Below are 18,582 nucleotides of genomic sequence, written 5' to 3'. Positions count from 1 at the left end.
AACAATCCTCCATGAAAATTTTCAATTATGCCGATTTTTAATTTGACATCCCTTAACTTGATCCACTAGGTCAAGTGTTAACAGTAGCAATCTGTCAGCACAATCCACTAATCTCATAGTGATTTGCTGAAGTCATTAATGTCATTCTAGTTATGAACATCATCACAGGGACTCGTCCCATTTATCCTCATTGTGGTTTTGCTCAGCTTATTACATTTCAACCAAAATTCAAGAATCATCATTTTTCAATCACTATCCAGATTTACTCATCAGTTTTCAACCAAAATTTAAAAATCATATCAACCACATTCGAATTCATCATCTAGATAGCATTTATGCTTATAATTTCAAGTCTTAGTTTTACTCGTATATACTGCCAATAAAGAGTTGCAGTTATACCCTCGGTATATACGGGTAATCATGGTCCTTGGAACTATAAGGTAAATACCATCATGTTTAGGTCTCAAGCAAGTCAGGGATTCCATGCAATTGCGGTACTTCCATCTGAAGACCCAATTACCAATTTATGAATTTCGGTTTGAATAACAATTTGTATGAATTTTGTTACACAATTACAACCTTTTACTACTACTCCATAAATTTTTGACATTTTTGGCTTCTCGGTTGATCCACATTAGACAATTTGCTCTGATACTAGCTATAAGATCCCTATCTCCACGCAACGAATTCAGGGGTGCTAGCAGTGGAAGTAGCACTTCTTGCGTGGGGCAGGGTCTCTCACTCGGGGCCTCGCCCCCCCCACGGATATCCGGACAAGAGACTAATCCATCAATTCTTCCAAAACCGAACCCGAAAAAAACTCCCCTTGCCCGGAAAGCACGAGCGATTCCTCCAGGATAATTTTTCTCTAACGTAGTCAAAAGCCTTAACTAATTGAAATGATTTGACCAAACCTATAAGTTCCATAGTCAGATCAGGGAAAAGATTGCACTTGGATCATAGAGACCAATGCTTTTTTCCTCATTGAGAGGCACAACCGTTGATTCTTTTCCATAGAATAATTTTTTTCCGAGGAAGAGAAGGGGGTAGCCTTTTCATCAAGGCATAACATTAGGATTCACTTTAATCAACTATAAAAAAAACAAGAAAATAAAAAAACCATAGATTTGAAATTAAAAAGTAGAAATTTTAGCTTACATGGAGTTTTGTAAGCTTTCCTTTGGCTTGAGGGATTGAGGGTTCTTCTCTTGTTTGGATCAAGAGTGGCCCCCCCACCAATTTATTTGGAGAGGATTTAGTCAAAAAAATTGAATTATCAAGTGAATTCAATGTAATTGGCTTTGGGTAGGAGTAGAGTAACAGTGAATAAAGACTATTAACCTTTTACAAAGGGGGAGGCTTTTAGTTATAGGAAAAAATGAGCCTCTAACCGGGTTGTTGCAAGATCAGGGTGTCCAGTTTTGTCCAGTTTATGCTGGACTAGGACAATGCTTGGAGAGTAAGTTTGGGGGGGCAGGTACTTCAAATGAGATCAAGAAGCTAATAGAAAATACACATGCACTCAAATTAACCCAATATAACTTAAATTAATATAAATTAGTCTAATTAATCAAAATTAATAAAAAAATATGATAAAATAATTAAAAATGATCTTTCCATACTTAGAGTGATCTAATTTGTTTTCCATCGATGCACCATTACAAGTACACTAGTCCCTATAGGTTGTAGATAATTTACATCAAAAATGTAATTTTACTAATTAGATTATTAATATTTACATGCCTTTTGACAATTTGGAAGAATTTTGGAAAATAGATCATTGAAAATACAACCATTGGATTTGTAATTTTGACTAACCACCACATTCTACTAATGTCTCACTATCTACCACTCTTTTGATCTACAAGATTGGGCATTTTAAGTGGTAGTTATTGTGGGCACAAAAAGTGGCATATATTATAACACTTTAAAGACCTTGAAATATTTAATGAAAATAGAAAGTAAGCTTAAAATTTTCTCAAAAAATCAAGTTAATCTCTTTATTATGTGAAGATCTAAGGTGCAAAGTGGGAATCTCATATGAGTTTATATGTAAAAGATATAAGCATTTTATGGAATCAGTCCAAATTTGGGACAAGGTGTATACATTGACTTTGTACCTAAGGAAATGAGGACATTGGACTATCTAATGATTAATAAAATTATGCAACTATATTACCAACTTTGCATGTGATGTTCCAACAAAAGAACTTGAAAAGAAATTCCCTTGTTAGCTAGGAGAGATTAGCCACTAAAGGTAAACAAATGCCTATTTTTTTACTATTTACAAGATACTTCAGTGGACAAAACTGGGCACCCTGATCTTACAAACACCCCACCAAGCAAACTGATTCTAGATTTTTCCAAATCAGTTTGGTTAAATTTTTGACCATTTTTTGGTCAGTTTAGCTTACTTTTTGGATCTAGTTGAAACAGGAGAGAGGAGAGATGAAAATATCTCATTATTTATGAGTTTAAAAATCCTCCACACATGTGAAATAGGTGCCTCCTTCATGAGGGGAGATCCCCACACTGAGGTGTCAAAAATGTATCATTTCCTCTAAATATCTCTTCTTTTTTAACTAATAAACCTTGTCCTTAGTTAACTCTTCATCTTATGTGAGCATTTACTCATTTTTGGGAGATTTTCTTTTATTCTTCAATTTATCTCCTCCCTACATTTGGATTCATCTTATTGGTCCATAGGAACCTTAATTGGAGCATAATTCAAAAATTTCTAAAAATTTGGACCCTTAGACTAAGGTCCTTTATACCTATTTTTAATTAATTCCAATTGCACATTGGAAAGTTCTTTCTGAATTTTTGTTTCAAGTGAAACCATTTTAGACACTAGGAGGATTTTTATATCCAAAAATATCTGAATTTTGAATTACCTTCCTCTAGACATTTTCTCTCTCTAGGCCAAAACAGGGGTTTAAAAGGATCTTTCTTTTATTTCAGAGAGGGGGATAATTATAAGATGATAAGGGAAGGTTCTTACACCTACACACCTCAAAAGCTGGAGGGAGGAATCTTACATCCTACCCCACTTAAAAAACGCGAGATGTCCTCATCTTATAAAATTAGAGGAGAACTCTTTCCATTAAGATGCAACTGATTCTGGGGTTCCTTATAGTCTGGTGAACCCAACAGAATCATGGAATAAAGATCCCTTATATAGAACTCATCATCAGATAACAATTCACTTAGATCATAACATTCAAATCCTTACCACAATAATGGTCCATTAGACCGAAATTTCTATCTGAACAGTCCTCCATGGGAATTTTCAATTATACAGATTTTTAATTTGACATCCCTTAACTTGATCCACTGGGTCAAGTGTTAAAAGTAGCAATGTGTCAACATAATCCACTAATCTCATATAGTGATTTGCTGAAGTCATTAACGTCATTCCAGTTATGAACATCATCACAGGGACTCGTCCCATTTATTCTCATTGTGGTTTTGCTCAGCTTATTACATTTCAACCAAAATTCAAGAATCATCATTTTTCAATCATCAGAATCCAAATAACTCATCAGTTCTCAACCAAAAATCATATCAACCACATTTGAATTCATCATCTGAATTCATCATCTGGATGGCATTTATGCTTATAATTTCAAGTCTTAGATTTACTCATATATACTGCCAGTAAAGAGCTGCAGTTATACCCTCGGTATTATATGGGTAGTCACGGTCCTTGGAACTATAAGGTAAATACCATCATGTCCAGGTCTCAAGCAAGTCAGGGATTCCATGCAATTGTGGTACTTCCATCTGAAGACCCAATTACCAATTTATGAATTTCAGTCTGAATAACAATTTGTATGAATTTTGTCACACAATTACAACCTTTCACTCTACTACTTCATAAATTATTGACATTTTTGGCTTCTCGGTTGATCCACTTTAGCCAATTTGCTCTGATACCAACTGTAAGATCCCTGTCTTACCGCACAATGAATTCAAGGGTGCTAGCAGTGAAAGTAGTACTTCTTGCACAGGGTAGGGTCCCTCACTCAGGGCCTTGCCCAAGGATATTCGGACAATCCATCGGTTCTTCCAAAACCGAACCCGAAAAAAACTCTTCTAGCACGGGCGATTCCTCAAGGATAATTTTTCTCTAACGTAGTCAAAAGCCTTAACTAACTGAACTGATCTGACCGAACCCGTAAGTCCCATAGTCACATCAGGGAAAATATTGCACTTGGATCATAGAGACCAATGCCTTTTTCCTCATTGAGAGGCACAGCCGTTGATTCTTTTCCATAGAATAATTTTTATTCGAGATTTACTTCATCTATTGTACCATAATAGAATTGAGTCTCAATTTAGGGATCCATCAGTCCAGACTAACCCTATCCAGTCGTGTGGGTTAGCCAACTGCCCAACCACTCTAGTGATGGGATCCAATTAAGAATTTGGTTAGGTTCAGGGAAAAGAGTTCCCATGCCCCCTAGCCAGGTATTCATGCAAACTTAAAATTAGGCACACCACTTACTGACCCAATATGCAATTGCCTTTGTCACAGAATCAGCTTTCTTTAAAACAATCATTTAATGAAATCAGAGAGTCACTGATCATAATCCTCAAAATCTCTGGTTGAATCCTTAATTCCAATCATTCCTTCATCCGTGTACCTATGGCATCATTGGCAACCAGAACGCTCACCACCTGTCCACTCAAGGGGCCTTTTCAATAGTTCCTAGCTCATAGTAACCGGCAATATATTCACGTATCAAAATGGAATCTCCATTCAAGATCAGCAAGGTCAACCATTGGATCCATATAAAAGAGCCATGGACTCATCCATTGAGGACCAACAAGGTCAATCAACAAGATCCATGCCCGAATTCAAAAAATAACTCTTACTCCTTGTTCCAATATCTTTCTGGACGCACGCGTGGGTATCGTCGGCGACCCACATCCCTAGCACCGTATGGTCTCAGCACCCCCTAGATCCTTCGCAGGTGACCTAGTGCTTCACTCATAGGCCGCTTCCTTGGTCTCTCATCCACCGTACCAGAAGCTTACCATTTTAATCAAACCGAGGCTAGTCAAGACCTCGGCTGACCTTGCTATGTGAGACGTCCTCCATTGACTCTCCATCAGTTGTTGCAACTTTATCAGACTAAGTCTCCACAACCTCATTCATAAGATGGTCAAAATGCTTCCCCAATATTCTTGACATAAAGCACCCATTTAAAAACAAGTCATAAATACAGTTTCTATAACGAACTCTCATCTTTTTCCACATTGTTCCACATCAATTCTCATTTATTTCATGTGTATTTCCATTCTCATCACATCATTTTCAATTTCATCAATATTTTCTCATTTATCCACATCAGATCATCTCATCCACTCGCATCTACCCATATCCAAATCTCATCCATTAAGACCACATCACATCTCATTCATTTTACCTCACATCTCATTCATTCACATCTATCCCGATTTACATCTTATCACATTACATTCATTTATATCCATCACATTCACATCCACATATATTTATGACACATCACATCTCTTTCCATCACATCACATTCTTTCACATTCACATCTATATCCATTCTTTCACATACTCATTCACATCAATTCTTTCACATCCATTTTCATCACATATCATCATCCATTCATTCACATCTATCTGATTCACATCACATCTACTCACCTCACATCTCATCACCTCTTTTCACATCTGATTCATAACCACCCATCCATTCATTCACACTTATCTGATTCTCATCACATCTCGTTACATCTATTCACCGAACATCTCATCACCTCTGTTCACATCACATTCATCCATCCATTCACATCTATCTGATTCACATCACATCTCATCACATCTATTCACCTCACATCTCATCACGTCTAATCACATCACATCCATCCATCCATTCACATCTATCTGATTCACATCACATCTATTCACCTCACCTCTACTCACATCTATTCACCTCATCTCTACTCACATCACAACCACGCATCCATTCATTCACACTTATCTGATTCTCATCACATCATCTTGTTACATCTATTCATAGAATTTAAACATAGAATTTAAGAGAATTCTAATTTTTGACATAAAGATTCTTTATGCATCTATTTATGCATAAAAATCAACTTTAGTAGAAATAACAATTTCTTAAAAATCCTTTCATGCATCTATTTATGCATAAATTCAATTTTAAGGAAAATAATAGTTTTGAAATAAAAATAAATCCTTTATGCATCTTTCTAGGCATAAAATTAATTTTAATAAAAACAACACTTTTGAAATAATAAAAAAATCCTTTATGTATCTTTCTATGCATAAAATCAATTTTAATGAAAATAACACTTTTGAAAGAAAAATAAATCCTTTATGCATCTTTCTATGCATAAAATCAATTTTACTGAGAATAACACTTTTGAAATAAAAATAAATCTTTTATGCATCTTTATATGTATAAAATCAATTTTAATAAAAATAATACTTTTGAAAGAACAATAAATCCTTTATGCATCTTTCTATGCATAAAATCAATTTTAATGAGAATAACACTTTTGAAATAAAAAAAATCTTTTATACATCTTTCTATGCATAAAATCAATTTTAATGAAAATAACATTTTCGAAAGAAAAAAAATCCTTTATGCATCTTTCTATGCATAAAGATAATTTTAATGAGAACAACACTTTTGAAGGAAAAATAAATCCTTTATGCATCTTTCTATGCATAAAATCAATTTTAATGAAAAAACACTATTGAAAGAAAAATAAATCCTTTATGCATCTTTCTATGCATAAAATCAATTTTAATGAGAATAACACTTTTGAAATAAAAATCAATCTTTTATGCATCTTTCTATGCATAAAATCAATTTTAATGAAAATAACACTTTTGAAAGAAAAATAAATCCTTTATGCATCGTTCTATGCACAAAATCAATTTTAATGAGAATAAGACTTTTGAAATAAAATAAAATCTTTTATGCATCTTTGTATGCATAAAATCAATTTTAATGAAAATAACACTTTTGAAAGAAAAATAAATCCTTTATGCATCTTTCTATGCATAAAATCAATTTTACTGAGAATAACACTTTTGAAATAAAAATAAATCTTTTATGAATCTTTATATGTATAAAAACAATTTTAATAAAAATAATACTTTTGAAAGAACAATAAATCCTTTATGCATCTTTCTATGCATAAAATCAATTTTAATGAGAATAACACTTTTGAAATAAAAAAAATCTTTTATACATCTTTCTATGCATAAAATCAATTTTAATGAAAATAACATTTTTGAAAGAAAAAAAATCCTTTATGCATCTTTCTATGCATAAAGATAATTTTAATGAGAACAACACTTTTGAAGGAAAAATAAATCCTTTATGCATCTTTCTATGCATAAAATCAATTTTAATGAAAAAAACACTATTCAAAGAAAAATAAATCCTTTATGCATCTTTCTATGCATAAAATTAATTTTAATGAGAATAACACTTTTGAAATAAAAATAAGTCTTTTATGCATCTTTCTATGCATAAAATCAATTTTAATGAAAATAACACTTTTGAAAGAAAAATAAATCCTTTATGCATCGTTCTATGCACAAAATCAATTTTAATGAGAATAAGACTTTTGAAATAAAATAAAATCTTTTATGCATCTTTGTATGCATAAAATCAATTTTAATGAAAATAACACTTTTGAAAGAAAAATAAATCCTTTATGCATCTTTCGATGCATAAAACTAACTTTAATGAGAATAACACTTTTGAAATAAAAATAAATCTTTTATGCATCTATCCTATGCATAAAATCAATTTTAATGAAAATAACACTTTTGAAAGAAAAATAAATCCTTTATGCATCTTTCTATGTATAAAATCATTTTTAATGAGAATATCACTTTTGAAATAACAATAAATCTTTTATGCATCTTTCTATGCATAAAATCAATTTTAATGAAAATAAAAATTTTATAGTAAAAATTTCCATTATGCATCTTTCTATGCATAGAAATTAAATTCAATGAAAACAACACTTTTATAATAAAAATTTCCATTATGCATCTTTTTATGCATAGAAATTAAATATAATGAAAACAACACTTTTATAATAAAAATTTTCATTATGCATCTTTCTATGCATAGAAATTCATTTCAATGAAAATAACACTCTTATAATAAAAATTTTCATTATGCATCTTTCTATGCATAGAAATGAAATTCAATGAAAATAACACTTTTATAATAAAAAATTTTCCATTATGCATCTTTCTATGCATAGAAACTAAATTCAATGAAAACAACACTTTTGTAATAAAAAGATTTCCAATATGCATATCTCTATGCATAGAAATTAATTTTAATAATTAATATCGATGATATCCATGCATATTCATAGGTGAATATATACATGGAGTAAATAAAAATATTTCTTTTAGAATGCACAAACGGTGGGAATTACTCTTTTAGAATGACATAAAAATAAACTTTGTTTTTCACAAAATTTAAGAAAATTTTGCCATAACCTCCTTTGTATGGCTGGCCATTTCTCAAATTTTAACATTCTATTTTCAATTTAAAATTAACCCCAATTTGAAGTAGAGTACTCTAATCTACTCAATTTTCACTTTCTAGTGAGAGTAAACAATAAGAAAACTTTAATCAATTTATTTGTTACTCATTTTAGGATAAAGAAAGGTTGAATTTGTAAGGAAGAGAAGAGGTAGCCTTTTCATCAAGGCATAACATCAGGATTCACTTTAATCAACTATTAAAAAAAAAGGAAATCAGAAAACCATAGATTTGAAATTAAAAAGTAGAAATTTTAGTTTACATGGAGTTTTATAAGCTTTCCTTTGGCTTGAGGGATTGAGGGTTATGCTCTTGTTTAGATCAAGAGTGGCCACCAATTTATTTGGAGAGGATTTAGTCAAAAACAATTGAATTATCAAGTGAATTCAATGTAATTGGCTCTGGGTAGGAGTAGAGTAACAGTGCATAAACCTTTAAGAAAGGGGGAGGCTTCTATTTATAGGAAAAAATGAGCCTCTAACCAAGCAAAGTGATTCTAGAATTTTCAATGTAATTGGCTCTGGGTAGGAGTAGAGTAACAGTTCATAAACACTATTAACCTTTAAGAAAGGGGGAGGCTTCTATTTATAGAAAAAAATGAGCCTCTAACCTAGCAAACTAGTTCTAGAATTTTCCAGATCAGTTTGGTCAATTTTTGACCATCTTTGGGTCAGTTTAGCAGCTTACTTTTCGGATCTAGTTGAAATAAGAGAGAGTTGAGATGAAAATATCTCATTATTTATGAGTTTAAAACTCCTCCACACATGTGAAATAGGTCCCTCCTTCATGAGGGGAAATCCCCACACGGTGTCAAAAATGCAACATTTCCTCTAAATATCATTTCTTTTTTAACTAATAAACCTTATCCTTTAGTTAACTCTTCATCTTATGTGAGCATTTACTCATTTTTGGGGGGTTTTCTTTTATTCTTCATTTTATCTTCTCCCCACATTTGGATTAATCTTATTGGTCCATAGAAACCTTAATTGGAGCATAATTCAAAATTTTTTGAAAATCTGGACCCTTAGGCTAAGGTCCTTTATACCTATTTTTAATAAATTCCAATTGCACATTGGACAGTTCTTTGTTGTGAATTTCTGTTTCAAGGGAAACCATGTGAGACACTAGGAGGATTTTTATATCTAAAAATATCTCAATTTTGAATTATCTCGCTGTAGACATTTTCTCTCTCTAGGCCAAAAAAGGGGTAAAATAGGATCTTTCTTTTATTTCAGAGAAGGGAATAATGATAAGATCAGAAGGGGAGGTTCTTACACCTACACACCTCAAAAGCCGGAGGGAGGAATCTTACATCATCCTACCCCACTCAAAAAATACAAGATGTCCTCATCTCGCAAAATTAGAGGAGAACTCTTTCCCCTAAGATCCAACTCTGATTCTGGGGTTCCTTATAGTCTGGTGAACCCAACAGAATCCTGGGATAAAGATCCCTTATATAGAACTCATCATCAGATAACAATTCACTCAGATCATAACATTCAAATCCTTATCACAATAATTATCCATTAGACCTAAATTTCTATCTGAACAATCCTCCATGGGAATTTTCAATTGTACAAATTTTTAATTTGACATCCCTTAACTTGATCCATTGGGTCAAGTGTTAACAGCAGCAATCTGTCAGCACAATCCACTAATCTCATAGTGATTTGCTAAAGTCATTAACGTCACTCCAATTATGAACATCATCACAGGGACTCGTCCCATTTATCCTCATTGTGGTTTTGCTCAGCTTATTACATTTCAACCAAAATTTAGGAATCATCATTTTTTAAATTATTACATTTTAACCAAAATTTAGGAATCATCATTTTTCAATCAGAATCCAAATTAACTCATGGGTTCTCAACCAGAATTTAAAAATCATATCAACCTCATTCGAATTCATCATCTAGATAGCATTTATGCTTATAATTTCAAGTCTTAGATTTACTCGTATATACTGCCAGTATAGAGCTACAGTTATACCCTCGGTATATACGAGTAGTCATGGTCCTTGGAACTATAAGGTAAATACCATCATGTCTAGGTCTCAAGCAAGTCAGGGATTTCATGCAATTACAAAACTTCCATCTGAAGACCCAATTACCAATTTATGAATTTCAGTCTCAATAACAATTTGTATAAATTTTAACACACAATTACAACCTTTTACTGCTACTTCATAAATTTTTGATATTTTTAGCTTCTCGGTTGATCCACATTAGCCAATTTTCTCTGATACCAGCTGTAAGATCCTTGTCCCCACTACGCAACGAATTCAGAGGTGCTAGCAGTGGAAGTAGCACTTCTTCTGTGCCGAGCAGGGTCCCTCACTCCTTGCCCACGGATATCTGGACAAGTGACTAATCCATCGGTTTTTCCAAAACCGAACCCGAAAAAAACTCCCCTTGCTCGGAAAGCACGGGCGATTCCTCCAAAATAATTTTTCTCTAACGTAATCAAAAGCCTTAACTAACGAAACTGATCTGACCAAACCCGTAAGTACTATAGTCAGATCACGAAAAAGATTACACTTGGATCATAGAGACCGATGCTTTTTTCCTCATTGAGAGGCACAGCCGTTGATTCTTTTCCAAAGAACATGTTTTGTCCGGGATTTACTTCATCTATTGTACCATAACAGAATTGAGTCTCAATTTAGGGATCCATCAGTCCAGCCTAACCCCATCTAGTCCCTGTGGGTTAGCCAACTCCCCAACCACTGTAGTGATGGGATCCAATTAAGAATTTGGTTAGGTTTTGTCCCGAGTACCAGGGAAAAGAGTTCCCAGGCCCCCTAGTCGGGTATTCATGCAAACTTAAAATTAGTCACACCACTTACTGACCCAATATGAAATTGCCTTTGTCACAGAATCAGCTGTCTTTAAAACAATCATTTAATGAAATCATAGAGTCACTGATCATAATCCTCAAAATCTCTGGTTGAATCCTTAATTCCAATCATTCCTTCATCCGTGTACCTATGGCATCATTGGCAAAAACCAGAACTCTCACCACCTGTCCACTCAAGGGGCCTTTTTGATAGTTCCTAGCTCATAGTAACAGGCAATATATTCACGTATCAAAATGGAATATGCGTTGAAGATCAGCAAGGTCAACCATTGGATCCATATAAAAGAGCCATGGACTCATCCATTGAGGACCAACAAGGTCAATCAACCAGATCCATGCCCGAATTCAAAAAATAACTCTTACTCCTTGTTCCAATATCTTTCTGGATGCACGCATGGCTATCGTCGGCGACCCACAGCCCCAGCATGGTATGGTCTTAGCACCCCCTAGATCCTTCGCACGGTGACCTAGTGCTTCACTCATAGGCCGCTTCCTTGGTCCCTCATCCACCGTACTGGAAGCTCACCATTTTAATCAAACCGAGGCTGGTCAAGACCTCGGCCGGACCTTGCTACGCGAGACGTCCTCCATTGACTCTTCGTCAGCTGCTGTTGCAACTTTATCAGACTAGGTCTCCACAACCTCATTCACAAGACGGTCAAAATGCTTTCCCAGCATTCTTGACATAAAACAACCATTTAAAAGCAGGTCATATATATAGAGTTTCTATAACGAACTCTCGTCTTTCCACATCAATTCTCATTTTTTTCATGTCTATTCCAATTCTCATCACATCATTTTCCATTTCATCACATCTTTTCTCATTTATCCACATCAGATCTCATCCACTCGCATCTACCCATATCCACATCTTTTCTCATTTATCCGAATCAGATCTCATCCACTCGCATCTACCCATATCCACATCTCATCACATCACATTCATTCACATCTTATCCATTCAGACCACATCACATTCACTCACATCACATCTCATTCATTTTACCTCACATCTCATTCATTCACATCTATCTCGATTCACATCACATTCATTCATATCCATCACATGCACATCCACATATATTTATGACACATCACATCTCTTTCCATCACATCACATTCTTTCACATACACATCTATATCCATTATTTCACATACTCATTCACATCAATTATTTCACATATACATTTACATCCATTTTCACAACATATCATCCACTCATATCCCATATCATTCATTTACATCTTGATTCACATGACATCACATCTCATCCATTCATTCACATCTATCTGATTCACATCACATCTTATCACATCTACTCACCTCACATCTCATCACCTCTATTCACATCACAACCACCCATCCATTCATTCACACTTATCTGATTCTCATCACATCTCGTTACATCTATTCACCTCACATCTCATCACCTCTATTCACATCACATCCATACATTCATTCACATCTATCTGGTTCACATCATATCTCATCACATCTATTCACCTCACATTTCATCACCTCTATTCACATCACATCCATCCATCCATCTATCTGGTTCATATCATATCTCATCACATCTATTCACCTCACATTTCATCACCTCTATTCACATCACATCCATCCATCCATTCACATCACATCTATTCACCTCACATCTCATCACCTCTATTCACATCACATCCATCCATCCATTCACATCTATCCGATTCACATCACATCTATTTACCTCACATCTCATTACCTTTATTCACATCACATCCATCCATCCATTCACATCTATCTGATTCACATCACATCTCATCACATCTACTTACCTCACATCTCATCACCTCTATTCACATCACAACCACCCATCCTTTCATGCATCTATTTATGCATAAATTTAATTTTAAGGAAAATAACACTTTTGAAATAAAAATAAATCCTTTATGCATCTTTCTAGGCATAAAATCAATTTTAATAAAAATAACACTTTTAAAATAAAAATAAATCCTTTATGCATCTTTCTATGCATAAAATCAATTTTAATGAGAATAACACTTTTGAAAGAAAAATAAATCCTTTATGCATCTTTCTTTGCATAAAATCAATTTTAATGAGAATAACACTTTTGAAAGAAAAATAAATCCTTTATACATCTTTCTTTGCATAAAATCAATTTTAATGAGAATAACACTGTTGAAATAAAAATAAATCTTTTATGCATCTTTTTATGCATAAAATCAATTTTAATGAGAATAACACTTTTGAAAGAAAAATGAATCCTTTATGCATCTTTCTATGCGTAAAATTAGTTTTAATGAGAATAACACTTTTGAAATAAAAATAAATCTTTCATGCATCTTTCTATGCATAAAATCAACTTTAATGAAAATAACACTTTTGAAAGAAAAATAAATCCTTTATGCATCTTTCTATGCATAAAAATAATTTTAATGAGAATAACACTTTTGAAATAAAAATAAATCTTTTATGCATCTTTCTATGCATAAAATCAATTTTAATGAAAATAACACTTTTATAATAAAAATTTCCATTATGCATCTTTCTATGCATAGAAATTAAATTCAATGAAAACAACACTTTCATAATAAAACTTTCCATTATGACTCTTTCTATGCATAGAAATTCATTTCAATGAAAACAACACTTTTATAATAAAAATTTCCATTATGCATCTTTCTATGCATAGAAATTAAATTCAATGAAAATAACACTTTTATAATAAAAAAATTTCCATTATGCATATTTCTATGCATAGAAATTAAATTCAATGAAAACAACACTTTTATAATAAAAAGATTTCCAATATGCATCTTTATATGCATAGAAATTAATTTCAATAATTAATATCAATGATATCCATGCATATTCATAGGTGAATATGTACATGGAGTAAATAAAAATATTTCTTTTAGAATGCACAAATGGTGGGAATTACTCTTTTAGAATAACATAAAAATAAACTTTATTTTCCATAAAATTAAAGAAAATTTTACCATAACCTCCTTTGTATGACTGGCCATTTCTCAATTCTTAACATTCTATTTTCAATTTAAAATTAACCCCAATTTGAAGTAAAGTACTCTAATCTAATCAATTTTCACTTTCTAGTGAGAGTAAACAATAAGAAAAGTTTAATCAATTTTTTTGTTACTCATTTTAGGATAAATAAAGGTTGAATTTGTAAGGAAGAGAAGGGGGTAGCCTTTTCATCAAGGCATAACATCAGGATTCACTTTAATCAACTATAAAAAAAACAAGAAAATCAAAAAACTATAGATTTGAAATTAAAAAGTAGAAATTTTAGCTTACATGGAGTTTTGTAAGCTTTCCTTTGGCTTGAGGGATTCATGGTTCTACTCTTGTTTGGATCAAGAGTGGTCACCAATTTATTTGGAGAGGATTTAGTCAAAAACAATTGAATTATCAAGTGAATTCAATGTAATTGGCTCTGGGTAGGAGAGTGGAGTAACAGTGCATAAAGACTATTAACCTTTTACAAAGGGGGAGGCTTCTTTTTATAGGAAAAAATGAGCCTCTAATTGGGAAAACTAATTCTAGAATTTTCTAGATTAGTTTGGTCAATTTTTGACCATTTTTGGGTTAGTTTAGCTTACTTTTTGGATCTAGTTGAAATAAGAGAGATGAAAATATCTCAGTTTAGCTTACTTTTTGGATCTAGTTGAAATAAGAGAGAGGAGAGATGAAAATATCTCATTACTTATGAGTTTAAAACTCCTCCACACATGTGAAATAGGTGCCTCCTTCATGAGGTGAGATCCCCACACTGAGGTGTCAAAAATGCATCATTTCCTCTAAATATCTCAAGTTCTTTTTTAACTAATAAACCTTGTCCTTAGTCAACTCTTCATCTTATGTGAGCAATTACTCATTTTTAGGAGATTTTCTTTTATTCTTCAATTTATCTCCTCCATGCATTTGGATTTATCTTATTGGTCCATAGGAAGCTTAATTGGAGCATAATTCAAAATTTTCTGAAAATCTGGACCCTTAGGCTAAGGTCCTTTATACCTATTTTTAATTAATTCCAATTGCACATTGGAAAGTTCTTTTTGAATTTCTGTTTCAAGGGAAACCATTTTAGACACTAGGAGGATTTTTATATCCAAAAATATCTCAATTTTGAATTACCTCCCTCTAGGCATTTTCTCTCTCTAGGCCAAAACAGAGATAAAACAGGATCTTTCTTTTATTTCAGAGGGGGGACTAATTATAAGATCAGAAGGGGAGGTTCTTACACTTGCATACCTCAAAAGCCGGAGGGAGGAATCTTACATCCTATCTCACTTAAAAAACATGAGATGTCCTCATCTCACAAAATTAGAGGAAAACTCTTTCCCTTAAGATCCAATTGATTCTAGGGTTCCCTTAAGATCCAACTGATTCTGGGGTTCCTTATAGTCTGGTGAACCCAACAGAATCCTGGGATAAAGATTCCTTAAATAGAACTCATCATCAGATAACAATTCACTCAGATCATAACATTCAAATCCTTATCGCAATAATGGTCCATTAGACCGAAAGTTCTATCTTAACAGTCCTCCGTGGGAATTTTCAATTATACAGATTTTTAATTTGACATCCCTTAACTTGATCCACTGGGTCAAGTGTAACAGCAACAATCTTCCAGCACAATCCACTAATCTTAGTCATTTGCTGAAGTTATTAACATCATTCCAGTTATGAACATCATCACAGGGACTCGTCCCATTTATCCTCATTGTGGTTTTGCTCAGCTTATTACATTTCAACTAAAATTCAGGAATCATCATTTTTCAATCAGAATCCAAATCAACTCATCAGTTCTCAACTAGAATTTAAAAATCATATCAACCACATTCGAATTCATCATCTGGATAGCATTTATGCTTATAATTTCAAGTCTTAGGTTTACTCGTATATACTGTCCCAGTAAAGAGCTGCAATTATACCCTCGGTATATACGGGTAGTCACGGTCCTTGGAACTATAAGGTAATTACCGTCATGTCTAGGTCTCAAGCAAGTCAGGGATTCCATGCAATTGCGGTACTTCCATCTGAAGACCCAATTACCAATTTATGAATTTCAGTCTGAATAACAATTTGTATGAATTTTGTCACACAATTACAACCTTTTACTGCTACTTCATAAATTTTTGACATTTTTGGCTTCTCAATTGATCCACATTAGCCAATTTGCTCTGATACCAGTGATAAGATCCCTGTCCCCACTATGCAATGAATTCAGGGGTGCTAGGAGCGGAAGTAGCACTTCTTGCGTTGGGCAGGGTCCCTCACTCGGGGCCTCGCCCAACCACGGATATCCGGACAAGAGACTAATCCATCCGTTCTTCCAAAATCGAACCCGAAAAAGACTCCCCTTGCCTGAAAAGCACGGGCAATTTCTCCAGGATAATTTTTTTGTAACATAGTCAAAAGCCTTAACTAGCTGAACTGATCTCACCAAACCCGTAAGTCCCATAGTGAGATCAGGGAAAAGATTGTACTTGGATCATAGAGACCAATGCTTTTTTCCTCATTGAGAGGCATAGTCGTTGATTCGTTTCCATAGAATAATTTTTGTTCGGGATTTACTTCATCTATCGTACCATAACAGAATTGAGTCTCAATTTAGGGATCCATCAGTCCCGTGGGTTAGACAACCGCCTAACCACTCTAGTGATGGGATCCAATTAAGAATTTGGTTAGGTTTTGTCCCGGGTACCGGGAAAAGAGTTCCCAGGCCCCCTAGCCGGGTATTCATGTAAACTTAAAATTAGCCACACCACTTACACACTCAATATGAAACTACCTTTTTTACGGAATAAGTTATCTTTAAAACAATCATTTAATAAAATCATAGAGTCTCTGATCATAGTCCTCAAAATCTCTGGTTGAATCCTTAATTCCAATCAATCCTTCAACGATGTACCTATGGCATCATTGGCAACCAGAACGCTCACCACCTGTTCACTCAGGGGGCCTTTTTAATAGTTCCTAGCTCATAGTAACCGGCAATATATTCACATATCAAAATGGAATCTCTGTTGAAGATCAGCAAGGTCAACCATTGGATCCATATAAAAGAGCCATGGACTCATCCGTTGAGGACCAGCAAGGTCAATCAACCACATCCATGCCCGAATTTAGAAAACAACTCTTACTCCTTGTTTTGATATCTTCCTTGACGCACGTGTGGGTATCGTTAGCGACGACCAAGAGCCCGAGCACCGTATAGTCAACACCCTCTAGGATCCTTCGTAGGTGACCTAGTGCTTCACTCATAAGCCGCTTCAGGGGTGCTAGTAGCGGAAGTAGCACTTCTTGCGTGGGGTAGGATCCCACACTCAGGGCCTCACCCACGGATATCTAGACAAGACACTAATCCATCGAACCCGAAAAAAACTTCCTTTGCCTGGAAAGCACGGGCGATTCCACGAGGATAACTTTTCCCTAACATAGTCAAAAGCCTTAACTAACTGAGCTCATTTGACCGAACCCATAAGTCCCATAGTCAGATCAGGGAAAAAGACTGTACTTGGACCAAAGAGACCATCGCTTTTTTCCTCATTGAGAGGCACACCCTTTGATTCTTTTCCATAGAACAATTTTTGTCTGGAATTTACTTCATCTATCGAACTAAACAAAAATTGAGTCTCGATTTACGGATCCATCAATCTAGCCTACCCCATCCAGTCCCATGGGTTAGCCAACCGCCCAACCACTGTAGTGATGGGATCCAATTAGGAATTTGGTTAGGTTTTGTCCCGGGCACCAGGGAAAAGAGTTCCCACGCCCCCTAGCCGGATGTTCATGCAAACATAAAACTAGTCACATCACTTACACACCCAATATGAAATTGCCTTTTTCTCAGCATCAACTATCTTTAAAACAATCCTTTAATGAAACCATTGTGTCACTGATCACAATCCTCAAAATCTCTGGTTAAATCCTTATTTCCAATCATTCCTTCATCAATGTACTTATGGCATCATTGTTTGGCAACCAGAACGCTCACCACCTGTTCACACAAGGGCCTTTTTGTTCCTAGCTCATAGTAACCTGCAATATATTCACATAACAAAATAGAATCTCCGTGGAAGATCAGCAAGATCAACCAATAGATCCATATAAAAGA

This window comes from Cibotium barometz, chromosome 38 (genome assembly GCF_041138505.1).
Source record: "Cibotium barometz isolate CiBa-2024 chromosome 38, ASM4113850v1, whole genome shotgun sequence".
In the NCBI taxonomy this organism is placed as follows: Eukaryota; Viridiplantae; Streptophyta; class Polypodiopsida; order Cyatheales; family Cibotiaceae; genus Cibotium; species Cibotium barometz.
The sequence above is the reverse complement of the archived record's forward strand: the minus strand, read 5'-3'. Positions refer to the sequence as shown.